The sequence below is a fragment of the Myxine glutinosa genome, chromosome 9 (genome assembly GCF_964187855.1).
Source record: "Myxine glutinosa chromosome 9, kmMyxGlut1.1, whole genome shotgun sequence".
NCBI classification, from domain to species: Eukaryota; Metazoa; Chordata; class Myxini; order Myxiniformes; family Myxinidae; genus Myxine; species Myxine glutinosa.
The window spans coordinates 29,868,333-29,888,554 of NC_136269.1; the positions used below are offsets into that span (position 1 = coordinate 29,868,333).

At 46.7% G+C, this 20,222-nt stretch overlaps 1 protein-coding gene across 4 annotated transcripts in view; it reads right to left on the bottom strand.

Annotated features, from left to right (window-relative positions):
- Positions 1-20,222, bottom strand: part of AFTPH (aftiphilin) — a 100,646-nt gene that overhangs the window by 41,052 nt on the left and 39,372 nt on the right. The window lies entirely within an intron of this gene.

Sequence of the window (20,222 nt, forward strand, 5' to 3'; positions counted from 1 at the left end):
GCAGAAAAGTAGATCTCTGCCAAGTAACATGCAAGAGTAGTAAATAAAATGTACACATTTGGTAAAAGGTGGATCAGGCTGCCAATCAGAAAATTATCGATTTAATGCCTTCACAGGTTCAAGCACTCTATAATGTCAATGGACGTGCTACATGCAGTTAATTTGATTGTGTTTGTATCAGGAATTGTTAAAATGACGTTTGCTTACAATCAAGGGGTGTGCACTTACTTATGACATGGCTGTGTGTGAGTGTGAGTGTGAGTGTGAGTGTGAGTGTGAGTGTGTGTGTGTGTGTGTGTGTGTGTTTAAGAGAAAACACTTTTTTGTTAAACAAATATGTCACAAAATAGAAAGTTGACAAAACACTCCACATTCAACATGAACATCCCTTGGAGCACAGTCAAGATGATCATTAAGAAGTGGAAGGTGTATGACACCACCAAGACCTTGCCTTTATCAGGTCGTCCCTCCAAACTGGATGACCAAGCAAGGAGGAAACAGATCAAAGAGGCCACCAAGAGGCCAATGGCAACTTTGAAAGACCTGCAGGCCTTTAATGGCAAAGACTGGTCACTATGTGCATGTGACAACAATATTCCAAGGACTCCACAAGTATGGCCTGTACAGTAGGGTGGCAAAAAGGAAGCAATTACTCAAAAAAGCCCAACTTGAGTCCCGTTTGAGGTACGCAAAAACCCACTCCAGAGATTCTGAAGCCATTTGGCAAAACGTTTTGTGATCTGACGCAGCAAAGATGGAACTTTTAAAAATGTAAAACGTTACGTTTGGCGCAAACCCAACACAGCACATCACCCAAAGAACACCATCCCGACTGTTAAGCATGGTGGTGGCAGCATCATGTTATGGGGATGTTTCTCATCAGCAGGGACTGGTGTACTTTTTTTTTTGTATACAACTCGTGTAAGAGCTAACATTAATCACAAAAAGACAAACCGACACATAAAACATGAGATAAAGGGAGCAGGAGACAAGATGGGGAGAGAGAGGGAAGCACACAAGTACAACATTTTAGAGCAGGGACATCGGGATATCTGTGGGAGGGAGAGGGCTGTCAGGATACAAGAGAAAATGGATGAAGCAAAATACAGAAAAATCCTAGAGGAAAAGGAAAACCTGCTGCCCCTATGCAAGAAAGCTGAAATTGGGCCGGAAGTTCACCTTTCAGCATGACAATGATCCCAAGCACACAGCCAAAGCTACACTGGAGTGGCTATGGAACAAAAAGATAAATGTCCTCGAGTGGCCCAGTCAGAGCCCCGACCTAAATGCAATAGAAAATCTGCTCCATGACTTGAAGATTGCCGCCCATCAACACTCCCCACGCAACTTCACTGAGCTTGAACAGTTTTGTACAGAAGAATGGGCAAATATTGCCCAATCAAGGTGTATAAAGTTGGCAGAGACCTATCCCAACAGACTCACAACTGTAATTGCGGGAAAGGTGCTTCCACCAATTATTAACTCGGGGGTGGACACGTATCCAACGAGGATATTCTAGTTTTGTATTTTTAATTAACTTTCTGAAACTTGTCGAATTTGTTTTTCATTTGGAAGTTGTGGGTTATGATGTGTAAATAAAGGTGGGAAAAAAACAACCGATTTAATGCAATTTAATCCCAGGCTATAAGGCAACAAAAGGTGAAAATTTTGAAAGGTGGTGTCGCCTTTCTATAGGCACCCCATACACATTATATATATATATATACACAGTCACGTGAAAAAGTAAGTACACCCCATTTAAGTTTTGACTTTTTCAACATATTTCAACATACAGTTATTTGATCTTCATTTCAACAATATTGATAGATAATGGTGATATAATATAACAAATATCATGAAACACTTATATTTTGTAGTCCATTGTATAATTTAAATAAACATAAATGCAAATTTCGCATGTGGAAAAAGTAAGTACACCCCTACATTTATCACTACTTCAAATACCTAAAATTAGTATCAGGTGCACCAGCTCAGGTGCAAATGATTAGAACATCGTTAGAGAGGATCTTGGAGGAACCTGTCATATTTAAACCTCAGACATTTCGTTTGGTTTGCTCTTTGTTGTTGAAGTGTGCGGCGTCACCATGCCTAGATCAAAAGAGCTCTTTGAGGCCTTCAGAAAGAAGGTTATAGATGCCTACGAGTCTGGGAAGGGATTTAAAAAGATCTCCAAACAATTTGAAATCAATCATTCGACTGTCCGGAAGATCATCTACAAGTGGAGAAGATTCCAAACAACTGCCAACTTGTTCAGTCCAGGCCGCCCCAGCAAGTTCAGCCCGAGAACAGACCGCAAGATGCTGAAAGAAGTCTCTAAGAACCCCAGATTGTCATCACGGGACCTACAGGTAGCTCTTGCCACTGTTGATGTCAAAGTGCACGAGTCTACCATTAGAAAGAGGCTGCACAAATTTGATCTACCATGGGAGGTGGGATACTGATATATATATCTACCATGGGATACTGATATATATATCTACCATGGGATACTGATATATATATATATATATACTGATATATATATATATATACTGATATATATATATATATACTGATATATATATATATACTGATATATATATATATATATACTGATATATATATATATATACTGATATATATATATATACTGATATATATATATATACTGATATATATATATATACTGATATATATATATATACTGATATATATATATATACTGATATATATATATATATATATACTGATATATATATATATACTGATATATATATATATACTGATATATATATATATACTGATATATATATATATACTGATATATATATATATATACTGATATATATATATATATACTGATATATATATATATACTGATATATATATATATACTGATATATATATATATACTGATATATATATATATATATATACTGATATATATATATATACTGATATATATATATATACTGATATATATATATATACTGATATATATATATATATATATACTGATATATATATATATACTGATATATATATATATATATATACTGATATATATATATATACTGATATATATATATATACTGATATATATATATATACTGATATATATATATATACTGATACATATATATATATACTGATATATATATATATATACTGATATATATATATATACTGATTATAAATATATATACTGATATATATATATATATACTGATATATATATATATATACTGATATATATATATATATACTGATATATATATATATATATACTGATATATATATATATATACTGATATATATATATATATACTGATATATATATATATATATATATATATATATATATATATATATATATATATACTGATATATATATATATATATATATATATATATATATATATATATATATATATATATATATATATATATATATATATACTGATATATATATATATATATATATATATATATATATATATATATATATATATATATATATATACTGATATATATATATATATATATATATATATATATATATATATATATATATATACTGATATATATATATATATATATATATATATATATATACTGATATATATATATATATATATATATATATATATATATATATATATATATACTGATATATATATATATATATATATATATATATATATATATATATATATATATATATATATATATATATATATACAGTGGAACCTCGACTTACGAGTGCCCCAACTTACGAGTTTTTCGAGATACGAGCCGTCACTCTGGCAGTTTATTGCTTTGAGATGCGAGCCGAGATCCGAGTTACGAGCTTTCGCCACCCGGTCACGTGGTTATCTTGCCGTGCACGTACAGTATCTCTGTCGTAGTATAGCGCTGCATTTTAGTTTTCGCATTTCGGTTATTTTGAGTTTCCGCCGCCAGGTGGGCTCCGGTCACGTGGTTATCTTGACGTGCACGTACAGTATCTCTGTCGTATAGCGCTGCATTTTTGTTTTCGCATGTTGGTTATTTTGAGTTTACGCCGCCAGGTGGGTTCCGGTCACGTGGTTATCTTGCCGTGCAAGTACAGTATCTCTGCCGTATAGCGCTGCATTTTTGTTTTCGCATTTTGGTTATTTTGGAAAATTTCATGTTCATGTCGAACATTTCATGTTCATGTTCATGCCATGCCAGGCCACAACTTGTTCAGAGTGCCGGCGATAGCTCGCCTTCTCTTTGTGGAAAACACGGTGAGATCCTTAACATCCAACAACTAATGGGACGCAAACGGGGCGCCCAGTTTAGCGGTACACACATTGATGAATCACCCTGCCTGTGATTCACCCATGACAGGTTATAGCTGGGTCGGGATTCAAACCCAGGCTGGACAGTTTAGACTTTAGAGTCAAGTGTGCGTACCTCCAGTCCAGGCCATCCTGCCAACTTGTATGCTGCATACAGGTGAAATATAAAGCGCGAGATATTTTTATATATACTGTATATTTAAAAAAAAATTGGTGTGGTTTTTGGCGGGCTGGAACGGATTAATAGCATTTCAATGCATTTTAATGGGGAAATTTGATTTGAGAAACGAGCAATTTGAGTTACGAGCTCGGTCACAGAACGAATTAAACTCGTAAGTCAAGGTTCCACTGTATATATATATATATATATATATATATATATATATATATATATATATATATATATATATATATATATATATATACTGTATATGTATATATATATATATATATATATATATATATATATGTATATATATATATATATATATATATATATATATATATATATATATATATGTATATATATATATATATATTGTTATTGATCGCGGTTTGGATGTTATAGACCGAGCGGTGGTTTAAAACCGCGACCTAACAAAACTCACCCGATTCCACCCGAACGTTGGTTGTATCGCACCCTAGCTGCTCAATGAGGGAAAAGACAAAAGCGACGCAATGCAAGAGGAAAACGGAGACAAAAAAAGGTTTGAAATACTACCACATTTATTCCTACTATTTACACACAAGCAACAAAAAGCAATTCAGTTTATTTACAAGTACAAGACGCAGGTGACACAGTGCAAATTTAGCTTATCTACAGACTTAACTTATTACCCAGGACAGAACAAACAAAGACGACTCACACGGGGAATGCCAGGGATGGCAGAAGGTGGATGGCTGGCGGGAGAGGAAAGGTCCAAGGGGGGGTCTTGCAGCACAACCGGCGCGTTCAGCAGCCGCCGTTCCGTTTCGGCCCTGCTCCGAACCGCCGTTCAGGCCCCCTTTGGCGGTGGGGTGGCGCGGCTGCGGCGGCCTCCGTCCGCTGCGTTCCCAGGACTTGTCTCACTGGTCTGGTCCCTCAACCCTCAACTCTTTCTTGCTTCTCTCACTTCTCACCACCGACTCCTCTCTCTGGCAACCGACTGTGACCAACTCCTTGCAACCAACTCCTCCTCTCTTCACAACCCTTCTTTTTCCAACCCAGAGTGCATCTCTCTTTCTTCTTCTCTCTTTTTCCACTTCCGGTTGCGCCCTTTTATAGCGCCCCCAGCGATCACGCCCCCGGCGCTTGGGACACGCCCATCGGGGCGCTCACCTCGGCCCTGGCTGGTCGCACGACCCTCGGGCTCCGCCCCGGACGACGACGGGCGGGCGCGCCCCTCCCCTCCTCTGACGAGGTGGAGACACGCCTTTCTTCCCTGACTCGAGCCTCGTGGTCAATGGCGGTTATTGGAGGGGAGGTAATATGGGCAATCGAGGCTCGCCAATGACGAGAGGGGGATGTAATATGAGGTCATTGGAGGTTTTGGAGGGGATAGAAAGGGAGATTTTTGGGGATGGGAAGGAAAGGGGGTCTATTCTCTTTCACTGGTGCAATGGAGTACTTTTGATTAATGGGAGACACAGCCTTATCCTAAAACACAGAATAAGAGATAACTATCAAAAGAAAAGATATATCGTGTCCTGCATGTATGTTTTTTATGGACTAACTACGGGAACGCCCTTTGACCTTTATACAACCACAACGGAGGGAGGAGGGGTGAGTTTTACAACAACCTTTTACAACATTTTACCACCACCACAAAATAAAAAAAACATTCTCATATTCACAACACTGCACCCTCCTCCCCTTAGGCACGTCCCGGGCCTATTACTTTTACCTTAGTGTGGCATGTAGGTGTAGTTCCCTCTACTTTTAACCTGACCCTGAGTGCGACAGTTTTAAAACATAAATAAATGTGTCCCGCTGCTCCATTGCACCCTGCCTAACAGACTTACGCCCACAGTTAACCGAATTGCGGAATGGTCTTCAAACTATACACTGACGGTGGGGAGCATTATTTACACTGACGCTAATTTTATTTACAAAACTAACCCAGGACCTGTAATTGTTCTTTCTGGGGGGAGGACAGTCTGCTCTGCATCAATGCACCATTAAAGCACCCAAAAACGCACCAATACACACCCAAGCACCAATCGGTGCAGTCCCCATTGTTCAATGAATAAAATAAAACCAACAAACCCAACCCTGCAGGTGTCTCTTGCTCTTCGGCTCCCTCTGCTGGTTATCATTATTTCTTCCAGTTGTTGTCATTTCCTTTGCTTTGCTTACTGGCGGCCTATTTTCAATAAAACTTGCACCCAATGTGTCCTTTTTATTTATTTATGGCCCACCAGGCCGACTATGTGTATGGTTCACCTGTGGGGCATTGGTGCCCTGTGGCCAAGGTCCGCCAGCAAGATTTCGGGCCCTCATGGCCGGTTCCAGCAGAGGGGCCATGCCCCAACCCATGGGGTCCATAAGTGGTGCTCGGCCACTGACATGTGGTCCATAATGTGGTGCATCGATGCAGACAGCTGGTTCTGGGAATTTCGGGCGCACAATGGCCGACCCACGCACGCTCCCCTCGGCGCCCAACGGCGCTCAGGTCCTCATGTGGGAGACAAAAAAAAGGGGGGGGGGGACAAGACAGATGAGCGAGGGGTAAGGTCTCAAGGGTACACATCAAAAAGGCAATGCAAGGCGAAATGCGTACGGAGGGCGAAGTGAGAAAGCTCGTCCCTACCGTACGTCACCCCCCTGTTACCTAGCCCACCCTTGCCCTTACCCCATATGTACAAAACCTACACATTACCAAATTCGTCACTACTGTCACGTCTTCCCCATATTTCCCCTATATCAAATTCGTCTCCACAATCCCTCTACTTCAAAAATTTGCCATCATCAATTCATCATCAATCCTCATAAGGAGGCAGAGATGGAACATCAAAGCACAATGTCACACCCACGTCATGATGCGTCTCACAATCCAAACATTTGCATCATAAAAAATAATCAAAACATGGCATGGTGTGGAGTACCTGTCACCTCAGGTGAGTGGATGCAGATGGTGCGAGGAGATCCTTCATCCTAACTATTTCCCAAATGACTTTAACACACTTTACACTACCCGGGGTCTTTCTCCTGCCAAACCATTGGCCCTCTTACACTATGGGTTCTAAAAAACCAATTCCCATTGGCCAAACTGTGGTGCTCTTCAATTTGGGGTCTCACTCCCCCGATTCATCTCCCGGTGCCCTCGCACAATTTCTGGGCCGCGACGTGTAGCTCTCCCAACAGGTCTACCCACCTGCACACCTCCACCACTGTAGTTGCCACCCGAGCTTACCTAGCTCCTCACCCTAACCTATCTAACTGGGGGCAGCCCCTCTCCTGGCTCTGTCACCCCATGGTGCCCTCTGGCACTGGGCTACCCGGGTCCGTCCTCCGGATCCTCGGGCCCCATTCACACAACTACTACCGGCTCCCAGAGCCCACCTGCGGCCTCACCTGGCCGACATCCTTACAGTGGTGGAGTGCCCAAACCAACTACACACACTAACAGGCTACACGCCCAGCCATTTCCACAACACTAATGCACCCATCCAAATACCATTCTTTCACCTCGCACCACAGATGCCAATATCCAAACCACAATTTACCTGTACCCTCTACCTAACACTTACACTACCCGCCCCGGGTATCCGTGATGGGGGTCCACTCTTCCCCCATTCACACCTTCGCACCATCCACTCCACTCCACAATTTCCACCATTCTCACTCCACGACCATCCATTCCAATCCTCCAGACCATTTATTCCATACACCTGTCTTTCATTCACCTGTTGTTGCACACCTGTGCAATCTCACCTGGTGCCACCTGCACCCTCCTCCTCTTTCTGGACCAGTTGGTCAACGCAACACACATCACCATCACACTCATACACTGCTCCACACACCTGTTCAGTTGCACACCTGTGCAATCACACCTGTTCAATTCTCACACACACAGCATCATCTCAGCTAACTACTCCCTTCTGAAACTTGCGCTTCCCAGTCGTCCCTTTAAACTATTGCGCTCCCACGTCATTATCATCCACACTAATCTACCTGCGTCCCCACTACAGGTATCAGTCACTAACTAACCTTAACGTCACCTAATGTCAATCTCCTCTAGATCCCTACAATATAACTTAACCCACCCGGGCTAGTTTTCACTGCCATACACCCCATTAGCTATTGCGCATTTGCCCTCACTCTGTGAGGGATGGTGGATTTGCCATCCCACCACATCGGGGGTCTCTCACTATCAATTTTGTTCGTCCAGATTCCACAAGTCAAAAATTTTCTATTTACTGCCAATTCTATTCACTTTTCTAAATTTTGTATCAAATCACTACTATCACTATCACCATCACCCGTCTACTTATTAGGTCCTCTCGGTGCGCCAATTCACATCTACAGCCCGGCTTCGTACAGCCGAGCAATGAACGCGGGTTCTTTTGTGCCAGCGGCTGGATACGTCCCGCATTCGGGGCAGGGACGGAGGCTTACCCGGGCCGAGATCCCATGCACCACCTCGGCGTGGAGCCATCCAATGTCCCGATCTCGACCTGCCGGCACGTCTCAATAGAAAGTGGTCGCCATGACGACCCTTCCTATCGGGCTGCCCGCTCCGCCTAGTGGAGCCCGGACGCGGCCGCTCCACGCGAGGCCCAGCGTGGATCGCGCACGGCGGTCCTTTCGAACCCGCCGTGGCTCGGATCTCCGCTGGTTCTCGCGGCACGCGAAGCCCGGCACGCACCGAGGGCCCGATCCGGCTAAAAGTCGACCTAACCTTTAACCCGGTTACCGTCGACGCTTCACCTGCAGGCTTACATGCATACGCTACCTCTTTCTTGCTCATACATGCAGCCGTTCCCATTCTCCTCGTACCTTTTCTTTCACACCTCGGTACACTCACTCCGCTCACCGACTTGGTCACACACCTGACCACCGAACACTTTGGCACACATTCGTTGCTCGCACACCTCACCAATACACCGCTTCGCGCCCCCTCCTCGGTCACCTCCTCTGTGACAATCACAGGTGTGCCCTCATTCGCACACCCAACCACGTGCCTCACTACCAACTCAAATGTGCCTTCCCACACACGCTCTACCATTCCAGGTGTGCATCCTTGCTCACCTGTCACAACCAACTCACGCTCCGTTTCACTCTCACTACTCTCACCTCCACTCTTGACAGCGCACTCACCCTTACTCTCGACGGCACACTCTTTCCTCATGCACCCGTCCGTTACACACCTTTCTCGCGCATCCTCTCGCGCACACTTTTTCGTTACTTCCTCCGTAACACTCACCACACCGCGCTTCCCTGTGCTCCCTCGCACACGCGCTACGACCGGCTCACTCCTGACGGCACACTCACTCTTACTCTCGACGGCACACTCTTTCCTCATGCACCCGTCCGTTACACACCTTTCTCGCGCATCCTCTCGCGCACACTTTTTCGTTACTTCCTCCGTAACACTCACCACACCGCGGTTCCCTGTGCTCCCTCGCACACGCGCTACGACCGGCTCACTCCTGACGGCACACTCACTCCTCGGCGTGCACTTTTTTCTCACACTCCCCATGGTCGGACATTCTCGCACACCTCTTTTTTCGCACACCAGACCTGTCGCACACTTCACCAACGGCCTCTCACGAACACCCGGATCCAAACCAATCCCCAAGCCGACTGAAGCTTTCCTCACATCATATACATTGCCACTCACCTCCGTACTTCGTCTCACCTCCTCTGCCACCTGCAAACTTTTTATTTGGTTAGTGAGCATCACATCATGATTTGAACACAGACCTTGTACATATTCCATGACTTCCTCCTTTATCTCCCTCTTAGCTTCCCTCCGTCTCTTCTTAATTTCACTCACCCCTTCTTCCACCTCCTCTAATTTTTCCTTTACCTCCTTCAGCTCCCGGTGCGCCCCCTCGATTTCTTCCTCCATCGCTACTTTAACCGTTTCTATGTGCGTCCTTACCTCCCGGTCCTTCGTCTCCATTACTTCTGTCACCTCCTCCAACCTCTTCGTCAATCCCTCATGTACCATTTGACATTCCTTTTGTGTCGCTATTAATTCATTTTTTATGTCCTTTTGTGTTGCTTTTAAACCCCCGATGATTGCTGTGTTCTTTTCCACTTGGTCCGCTAGTTCCTTTTGTCCCACTGTCAGCTGTTCTACTCCTTTCGTCAGATCTTCTATTCCCCCTTGTAACTTTGCCGTATTATTTCTCACCTCTTTCTCTATACGCTTTTCGCCTCGCTTTACCTCCTCGCGTAGCCCCGAGACCTCCTCACTCACCCCTCGTCGTATTTCCTCCATCTGGTTCCCCATCTGTTCGATTTCCCGGGCGGATTGTTCCCCTATTTCCCGCAATTTGTCCTCCATCCTATTTTCTAACCCCATTAACCCATTTTTCACCCCCTCTAACTGATTCTCCTGGGCAGCCATTCTATTTTCCACCCCCGTTAACCCATTTCTCACCTCTTTTATCCCGTTGTCTAACCCCTCAAAATTATTGTCTAACTTCTCACCGGTACCCCTCGCTTCGTCCCTCATTACCCCCATTTGGCCCTCCAATCGCTCACCCTGAGCATCCATCCGGTTCCCCATTACCCCCAATTGCTCACTCTGAGCATCCATCCGGTTCCCCATTACCCCCAATTGCTCACTCTGAGCATCCATCCGGCCCTCCAATCGCTCACTATTCTGGGCCATAAGGGCCTTCATTTGTATAAAAAAAAGGTTCAAATCCATTGGCATCTCCGGTTCGACTACCGCGACCATGGGCGTGGCTAAATGTGGCGCCGCTGTAATCACGTGCGCTAGAGCGCCATTTTGTGCACCTGAAATTCCCGCAACCACATTGCCATTTTCCTCCTCCCTTTCTTCCCCGAAGTCCTGGGTTACTTCTAACCCCTCTATCTCTCCCACCGGCATCCCGTCGCCTTGGACAGCCATGGCGCGATTTCAAAATTCGGGCTCTTCCTTTAAAACAAAACAAATTTCGTACTTTATAATTTTGAGCGCGTGAAGCGCGCTCCGGGTCGATCTCACTCCCCGACACCAATTGTTATAGATCGCGGTTTGGATGTTATAGACCGAGCGGTGGTTTAAAACCGCGACCTAACAAAACTCACCCGATTCCACCCGAACGTTGGTTGTATCGCACCCTAGCTGCTCAATGAGGGAAAAGACAAAAGCGACGCAATGCAAGAGGAAAACGGAGACAAAAAAAGGTTTGAAATACTACCACATTTATTCCTACTATTTACACACAAGCAACAAAAAGCAATTCAGTTTATTTACAAGTACAAGACGCAGGTGACACAGTGCAAATTTAGCTTATCTACAGACTTAACTTATTACCCAGGACAGAACAAACAAAGACGACTCACACGGGGAATGCCAGGGATGGCAGAAGGTGGATGGCTGGCGGGAGAGGAAAGGTCCAAGGGGGGGTCTTGCAGCACAACCGGCGCGTTCAGCAGCCGCCGTTCCGTTTCGGCCCTGCTCCGAACCGCCGTTCAGGCCCCCTTTGGCGGTGGGGTGGCGCGGCTGCGGCGGCCTCCGTCCGCTGCGTTCCCAGGACTTGTCTCACTGGTCTGGTCCCTCAACCCTCAACTCTTTCTTGCTTCTCTCACTTCTCACCACCGACTCCTCTCTCTGGCAACCGACTGTGACCAACTCCTTGCAACCAACTCCTCCTCTCTTCACAACCCTTCTTTTTCCAACCCAGAGTGCATCTCTCTTTCTTCTTCTCTCTTTTTCCACTTCCGGTTGCGCCCTTTTATAGCGCCCCCAGCGATCACGCCCCCGGCGCTTGGGACACGCCCATCGGGGCGCTCACCTCGGCCCTGGCTGGTCGCACGACCCTCGGGCTCCGCCCCGGACGACGACGGGCGGGCGCGCCCCTCCCCTCCTCTGACGAGGTGGAGACACGCCTTTCTTCCCTGACTCGAGCCTCGTGGTCAATGGCGGTTATTGGAGGGGAGGTAATATGGGCAATCGAGGCTCGCCAATGACGAGAGGGGGATGTAATATGAGGTCATTGGAGGTTTTGGAGGGGATAGAAAGGGAGATTTTTGGGGATGGGAAGGAAAGGGGGTCTATTCTCTTTCACTGGTGCAATGGAGTACTTTTAATTAATGGGAGACACAGCCTTATCCTAAAACACAGAATAAGAGATAACTATCAAAAGAAAAGATATATCGTGTCCTGCATGTATGTTTTTTATGGACTAACTACGGGAACGCCCTTTGACCTTTATACAACCACAACGGAGGGAGGAGGGGTGAGTTTTACAACAACCTTTTACAACATTTTACCACCACCACAAAATAAAAAAAACATTCTCATATTCACAACACTGCACCCTCCTCCCCTTAGGCACGTCCCGGGCCTATTACTTTTACCTTAGTGTGGCATGTAGGTGTAGTTCCCTCTACTTTTAACCTGACCCTGAGTGCGACAGTTTTAAAACATAAATAAATGTGTCCCGCTGCTCCATTGCACCCTGCCTAACAGACTTACGCCCACAGTTAACCGAATTGCGGAATGGTCTTCAAACTATACACTGACGGTGGGGAGCATTATTTACACTGACGCTAATTTTATTTACAAAACTAACCCAGGACCTGTAATTGTTCTTTCTGGGGGGAGGACAGTCTGCTCTGCATCAATGCACCATTAAAGCACCCAAAAACGCACCAATACACACCCAAGCACCAATCGGTGCAGTCCCCATTGTTCAATGAATAAAATAAAACCAACAAACCCAACCCTGCAGGTGTCTCTTGCTCTTCGGCTCCCTCTGCTGGTTATCATTATTTCTTCCAGTTGTTGTCATTTCCTTTGCTTTGCTTACTGGCGGCCTATTTTCAATAAAACTTGCACCCAATGTGTCCTTTTTATTTATTTATGGCCCACCAGGCCGACTATGTGTATGGTTCACCTGTGGGGCATTGGTGCCCTGTGGCCAAGGTCCGCCAGCAAGATTTCGGGCCCTCATGGCCGGTTCCAGCAGAGGGGCCATGCCCCAACCCATGGGGTCCATAAGTGGTGCTCGGCCACTGACATGTGGTCCATAATGTGGTGCATCGATGCAGACAGCTGGTTCTGGGAATTTCGGGCGCACAATGGCCGACCCACGCACGCTCCCCTCGGCGCCCAACGGCGCTCAGGTCCTCATGTGGGAGACAAAAAAAAGGGGGGGGGGGACAAGACAGATGAGCGAGGGGTAAGGTCTCAAGGGTACACATCAAAAAGGCAATGCAAGGCGAAATGCGTACGGAGGGCGAAGTGAGAAAGCTCGTCCCTACCGTACGTCACCCCCCTGTTACCTAGCCCACCCTTGCCCTTACCCCATATGTACAAAACCTACACATTACCAAATTCGTCACTACTGTCACGTCTTCCCCATATTTCCCCTATATCAAATTCGTCTCCACAATCCCTCTACTTCAAAAATTTGCCATCATCAATTCATCATCAATCCTCATAAGGAGGCAGAGATGGAACATCAAAGCACAATGTCACACCCACGTCATGATGCGTCTCACAATCCAAACATTTGCATCATAAAAAATAATCAAAACATGGCATGGTGTGGAGTACCTGTCACCTCAGGTGAGTGGATGCAGATGGTGCGAGGAGATCCTTCATCCTAACTATTTCCCAAATGACTTTAACACACTTTACACTACCCGGGGTCTTTCTCCTGCCAAACCATTGGCCCTCTTACACTATGGGTTCTAAAAAACCAATTCCCATTGGCCAAACTGTGGTGCTCTTCAATTTGGGGTCTCACTCCCCCGATTCATCTCCCGGTGCCCTCGCACAATTTCTGGGCCGCGACGTGTAGCTCTCCCAACAGGTCTACCCACCTGCACACCTCCACCACTGTAGTTGCCACCCGAGCTTACCTAGCTCCTCACCCTAACCTATCTAACTGGGGGCAGCCCCTCTCCTGGCTCTGTCACCCCATGGTGCCCTCTGGCACTGGGCTACCCGGGTCCGTCCTCCGGATCCTCGGGCCCCATTCACACAACTACTACCGGCTCCCAGAGCCCACCTGCGGCCTCACCTGGCCGACATCCTTACAGTGGTGGAGTGCCCAAACCAACTACACACACTAACAGGCTACACGCCCAGCCATTTCCACAACACTAATGCACCCATCCAAATACCATTCTTTCACCTCGCACCACAGATGCCAATATCCAAACCACAATTTACCTGTACCCTCTACCTAACACTTACACTACCCGCCCCGGGTATCCGTGATGGGGGTCCACTCTTCCCCCATTCACACCTTCGCACCATCCACTCCACTCCACAATTTCCACCATTCTCACTCCACGACCATCCATTCCAATCCTCCAGACCATTTATTCCATACACCTGTCTTTCATTCACCTGTTGTTGCACACCTGTGCAATCTCACCTGGTGCCACCTGCACCCTCCTCCTCTTTCTGGACCAGTTGGTCAACGCAACACACATCACCATCACACTCATACACTGCTCCACACACCTGTTCAGTTGCACACCTGTGCAATCACACCTGTTCAATTCTCACACACACAGCATCATCTCAGCTAACTACTCCCTTCTGAAACTTGCGCTTCCCAGTCGTCCCTTTAAACTATTGCGCTCCCACGTCATTATCATCCACACTAATCTACCTGCGTCCCCACTACAGGTATCAGTCACTAACTAACCTTAACGTCACCTAATGTCAATCTCCTCTAGATCCCTACAATATAACTTAACCCACCCGGGCTAGTTTTCACTGCCATACACCCCATTAGCTATTGCGCATTTGCCCTCACTCTGTGAGGGATGGTGGATTTGCCATCCCACCACATCGGGGGTCTCTCACTATCAATTTTGTTCGTCCAGATTCCACAAGTCAAAAATTTTCTATTTACTGCCAATTCTATTCACTTTTCTAAATTTTGTATCAAATCACTACTATCACTATCACCATCACCCGTCTACTTATTAGGTCCTCTCGGTGCGCCAATTCACATCTACAGCCCGGCTTCGTACAGCCGAGCAATGAACGCGGGTTCTTTTGTGCCAGCGGCTGGATACGTCCCGCATTCGGGGCAGGGACGGAGGCTTACCCGGGCCGAGATCCCATGCACCACCTCGGCGTGGAGCCATCCAATGTCCCGATCTCGACCTGCCGGCACGTCTCAATAGAAAGTGGTCGCCATGACGACCCTTCCTATCGGGCTGCCCGCTCCGCCTAGTGGAGCCCGGACGCGGCCGCTCCACGCGAGGCCCAGCGTGGATCGCGCACGGCGGTCCTTTCGAACCCGCCGTGGCTCGGATCTCCGCTGGTTCTCGCGGCACGCGAAGCCCGGCACGCACCGAGGGCCCGATCCGGCTAAAAGTCGACCTAACCTTTAACCCGGTTACCGTCGACGCTTCACCTGCAGGCTTACATGCATACGCTACCTCTTTCTTGCTCATACATGCAGCCGTTCCCATTCTCCTCGTACCTTTTCTTTCACACCTCGGTACACTCACTCCGCTCACCGACTTGGTCACACACCTGACCACCGAACACTTTGGCACACATTCGTTGCTCGCACACCTCACCAATACACCGCTTCGCGCCCCCTCCTCGGTCACCTCCTCTGTGACAATCACAGGTGTGCCCTCATTCGCACACCCAACCACGTGCCTCACTACCAACTCAAATGTGCCTTCCCACACACGCTCTACCATTCCAGGTGTGCATCCTTGCTCACCTGTCACAACCAACTCACGCTCCGTTTCACTCTCACTACTCTCACCTCCACTCTTGACAGCGCACTCACCCTTACTCTCGACGGCACACTCTTTCCTCATGCACCCGTCCGTTACACACCTTTCTCGCGCATCCTCTCGCGCACACTTTTTCGTTACTTCCTCCGTAACACTCACCACACCGCGCTTCCCTGTGCTCCCTCGCACACGCGCTACGACCGGCTCACTCCTGACGGCACACTCACTCTTACTCTCGACGGCACACTCTTTCCTCATGCACCCGTCCGTTACACACCTTTCTCGCGCATCCTCTCGCGCACACTTTTTCGTTACTTCCTCCGTAACACTCACCACACCGCGGTTCCCTGTGCTCCCTCGCACACGCGCTACGACCGGCTCACTCCTGACGGCACACTCACTCCTCGGCGTGCACTTTTTTCTCACACTCCCCATGGTCGGACATTCTCGCACACCTCTTTTTTCGCACACCAGACCTGTCGCACACTTCACCAACGGCCTCTCACGAACACCCGGATCCAAACCAATCCCCAAGCCGACTGAAGCTTTCCTCACATCATATACATTGCCACTCACCTCCGTACTTCGTCTCACCTCCTCTGCCACCTGCAAACTTTTTATTTGGTTAGTGAGCATCACATCATGATTTGAACACAGACCTTGTACATATTCCATGACTTCCTCCTTTATCTCCCTCTTAGCTTCCCTCCGTCTCTTCTTAATTTCACTCACCCCTTCTTCCACCTCCTCTAATTTTTCCTTTACCTCCTTCAGCTCCCGGTGCGCCCCCTCGATTTCTTCCTCCATCGCTACTTTAACCGTTTCTATGTGCGTCCTTACCTCCCGGTCCTTCGTCTCCATTACTTCTGTCACCTCCTCCAACCTCTTCGTCAATCCCTCATGTACCATTTGACATTCCTTTTGTGTCGCTATTAATTCATTTTTTATGTCCTTTTGTGTTGCTTTTAAACCCCCGATGATTGCTGTGTTCTTTTCCACTTGGTCCGCTAGTTCCTTTTGTCCCACTGTCAGCTGTTCTACTCCTTTCGTCAGATCTTCTATTCCCCCTTGTAACTTTGCCGTATTATTTCTCACCTCTTTCTCTATACGCTTTTCGCCTCGCTTTACCTCCTCGCGTAGCCCCGAGACCTCCTCACTCACCCCTCGTCGTATTTCCTCCATCTGGTTCCCCATCTGTTCGATTTCCCGGGCGGATTGTTCCCCTATTTCCCGCAATTTGTCCTCCATCCTATTTTCTAACCCCATTAACCCATTTTTCACCCCCTCTAACTGATTCTCCTGGGCAGCCATTCTATTTTCCACCCCCGTTAACCCATTTCTCACCTCTTTTATCCCGTTGTCTAACCCCTCAAAATTATTGTCTAACTTCTCACCGGTACCCCTCGCTTCGTCCCTCATTACCCCCATTTGGCCCTCCAATCGCTCACCCTGAGCATCCATCCGGTTCCCCATTACCCCCAATTGCTCACTCTGAGCATCCATCCGGTTCCCCATTACCCCCAATTGCTCACTCTGAGCATCCATCCGGCCCTCCAATCGCTCACTATTCTGGGCCATAAGGGCCTTCATTTGTATAAAAAAAAGGTTCAAATCCATTGGCATCTCCGGTTCGACTACCGCGACCATGGGCGTGGCTAAATGTGGCGCCGCTGTAATCACGTGCGCTAGAGCGCCATTTTGTGCACCTGAAATTCCCGCAACCACATTGCCATTTTCCTCCTCCCTTTCTTCCCCGAAGTCCTGGGTTACTTCTAACCCCTCTATCTCTCCCACCGGCATCCCGTCGCCTTGGACAGCCATGGCGCGATTTCAAAATTCGGGCTCTTCCTTTAAAACAAAACAAATTTCGTACTTTATAATTTTGAGCGCGTGAAGCGCGCTCCGGGTCGATCTCACTCCCCGACACCAATTGTTATAGATCGCGGTTTGGATGTTATAGACCGAGCGGTGGTTTAAAACCGCGACCTAACAAAACTCACCCGATTCCACCCGAACGTTGGTTGTATCGCACCCTAGCTGCTCAATGAGGGAAAAGACAAAAGCGACGCAATGCAAGAGGAAAACGGAGACAAAAAAAGGTTTGAAATACTACCACATTTATTCCTACTATTTACACACAAGCAACAAAAAGCAATTCAGTTTATTTACAAGTACAAGACGCAGGTGACACAGTGCAAATTTAGCTTATCTACAGACTTAACTTATTACCCAGGACAGAACAAACAAAGACGACTCACACGGGGAATGCCAGGGATGGCAGAAGGTGGATGGCTGGCGGGAGAGGAAAGGTCCAAGGGGGGGTCTTGCAGCACAACCGGCGCGTTCAGCAGCCGCCGTTCCGTTTCGGCCCTGCTCCGAACCGCCGTTCAGGCCCCCTTTGGCGGTGGGGTGGCGCGGCTGCGGCGGCCTCCGTCCGCTGCGTTCCCAGGACTTGTCTCACTGGTCTGGTCCCTCAACCCTCAACTCTTTCTTGCTTCTCTCACTTCTCACCACCGACTCCTCTCTCTGGCAACCGACTGTGACCAACTCCTTGCAACCAACTCCTCCTCTCTTCACAACCCTTCTTTTTCCAACCCAGAGTGCATCTCTCTTTCTTCTTCTCTCTTTTTCCACTTCCGGTTGCGCCCTTTTATAGCGCCCCCAGCGATCACGCCCCCGGCGCTTGGGACACGCCCATCGGGGCGCTCACCTCGGCCCTGGCTGGTCGCACGACCCTCGGGCTCCGCCCCGGACGACGACGGGCGGGCGCGCCCCTCCCCTCCTCTGACGAGGTGGAGACACGCCTTTCTTCCCTGACTCGAGCCTCGTGGTCAATGGCGGTTATTGGAGGGGAGGTAATATGGGCAATCGAGGCTCGCCAATGACGAGAGGGGGATGTAATATGAGGTCATTGGAGGTTTTGGAGGGGATAGAAAGGGAGATTTTTGGGGATGGGAAGGAAAGGGGGTCTATTCTCTTTCACTGGTGCAATGGAGTACTTTTAATTAATGGGAGACACAGCCTTATCCTAAAACACAGAATAAGAGATAACTATCAAAAGAAAAGATATATCGTGTCCTGCATGTATGTTTTTTATGGACTAACTACGGGAACGCCCTTTGACCTTTATACAACCACAACGGAGGGAGGAGGGGTGAGTTTTACAACAACCTTTTACAACATTTTACCACCACCACAAAATAAAAAAAACATTCTCATATTCACAACAATATATATATATATATACTGAAACGCAAAAGAAACTTACGACCTTTGAAACCTTTAAATATCAACAATAACACTGCGTGTAGTAAATGTGTGAACTTATTTGTGGACAATAGTGTCCTCACTGTCAGACAAAACGGTCACGGATGGTCACTTGAACCTTCAATGGTCACTTCATAGCACAGCTGTTGAACAGCCGTTTTGACTGTCAGTGATTAGCCAAGAGGTACGGGATGATTTTAATGAGCTGCACGTGATGTCTTGATATTGGCTTTAAAAAGGCCAGTGCAAAATGGGCATTTTGACCGAAAAATTTGACCATTTTGACCAACTTCAAAAAGACCGAAAACACAAAAGAAACTTACCACCTTTGAAACCTTTAAATATCAACAATAACACTGCGTATAGTAAATGTGTGAACTTATTTGTGGACAATAGTGTCCTCACTGTCAGACAAAACGGTCATGGATGGTCACTTGAACCTTCAATGGTCACTTCATAGCACAGCTGTTGAACAGCCGTTTTGACTGTCAGTGATTAGCCAAGGGGTACGGGATGATTTTAATGAGCTGCACGTGATGTCTTGATATTGGCTTTAAAAAGGCCAGTGCAAAATGGGCATTTCAATCAACATGCCACGATTGTCAAGGGATCAACGGCAGCGTGCCCTGGGCATGCTGCAAGGTGGACTGAGCTACCGTGAGGTGGCACGTCGCCTTGGCTGTTCACACCAGACGATATCGGCCCTGGTGGACAGAGACACCCTCCACAACTCTGCAGATGACAGA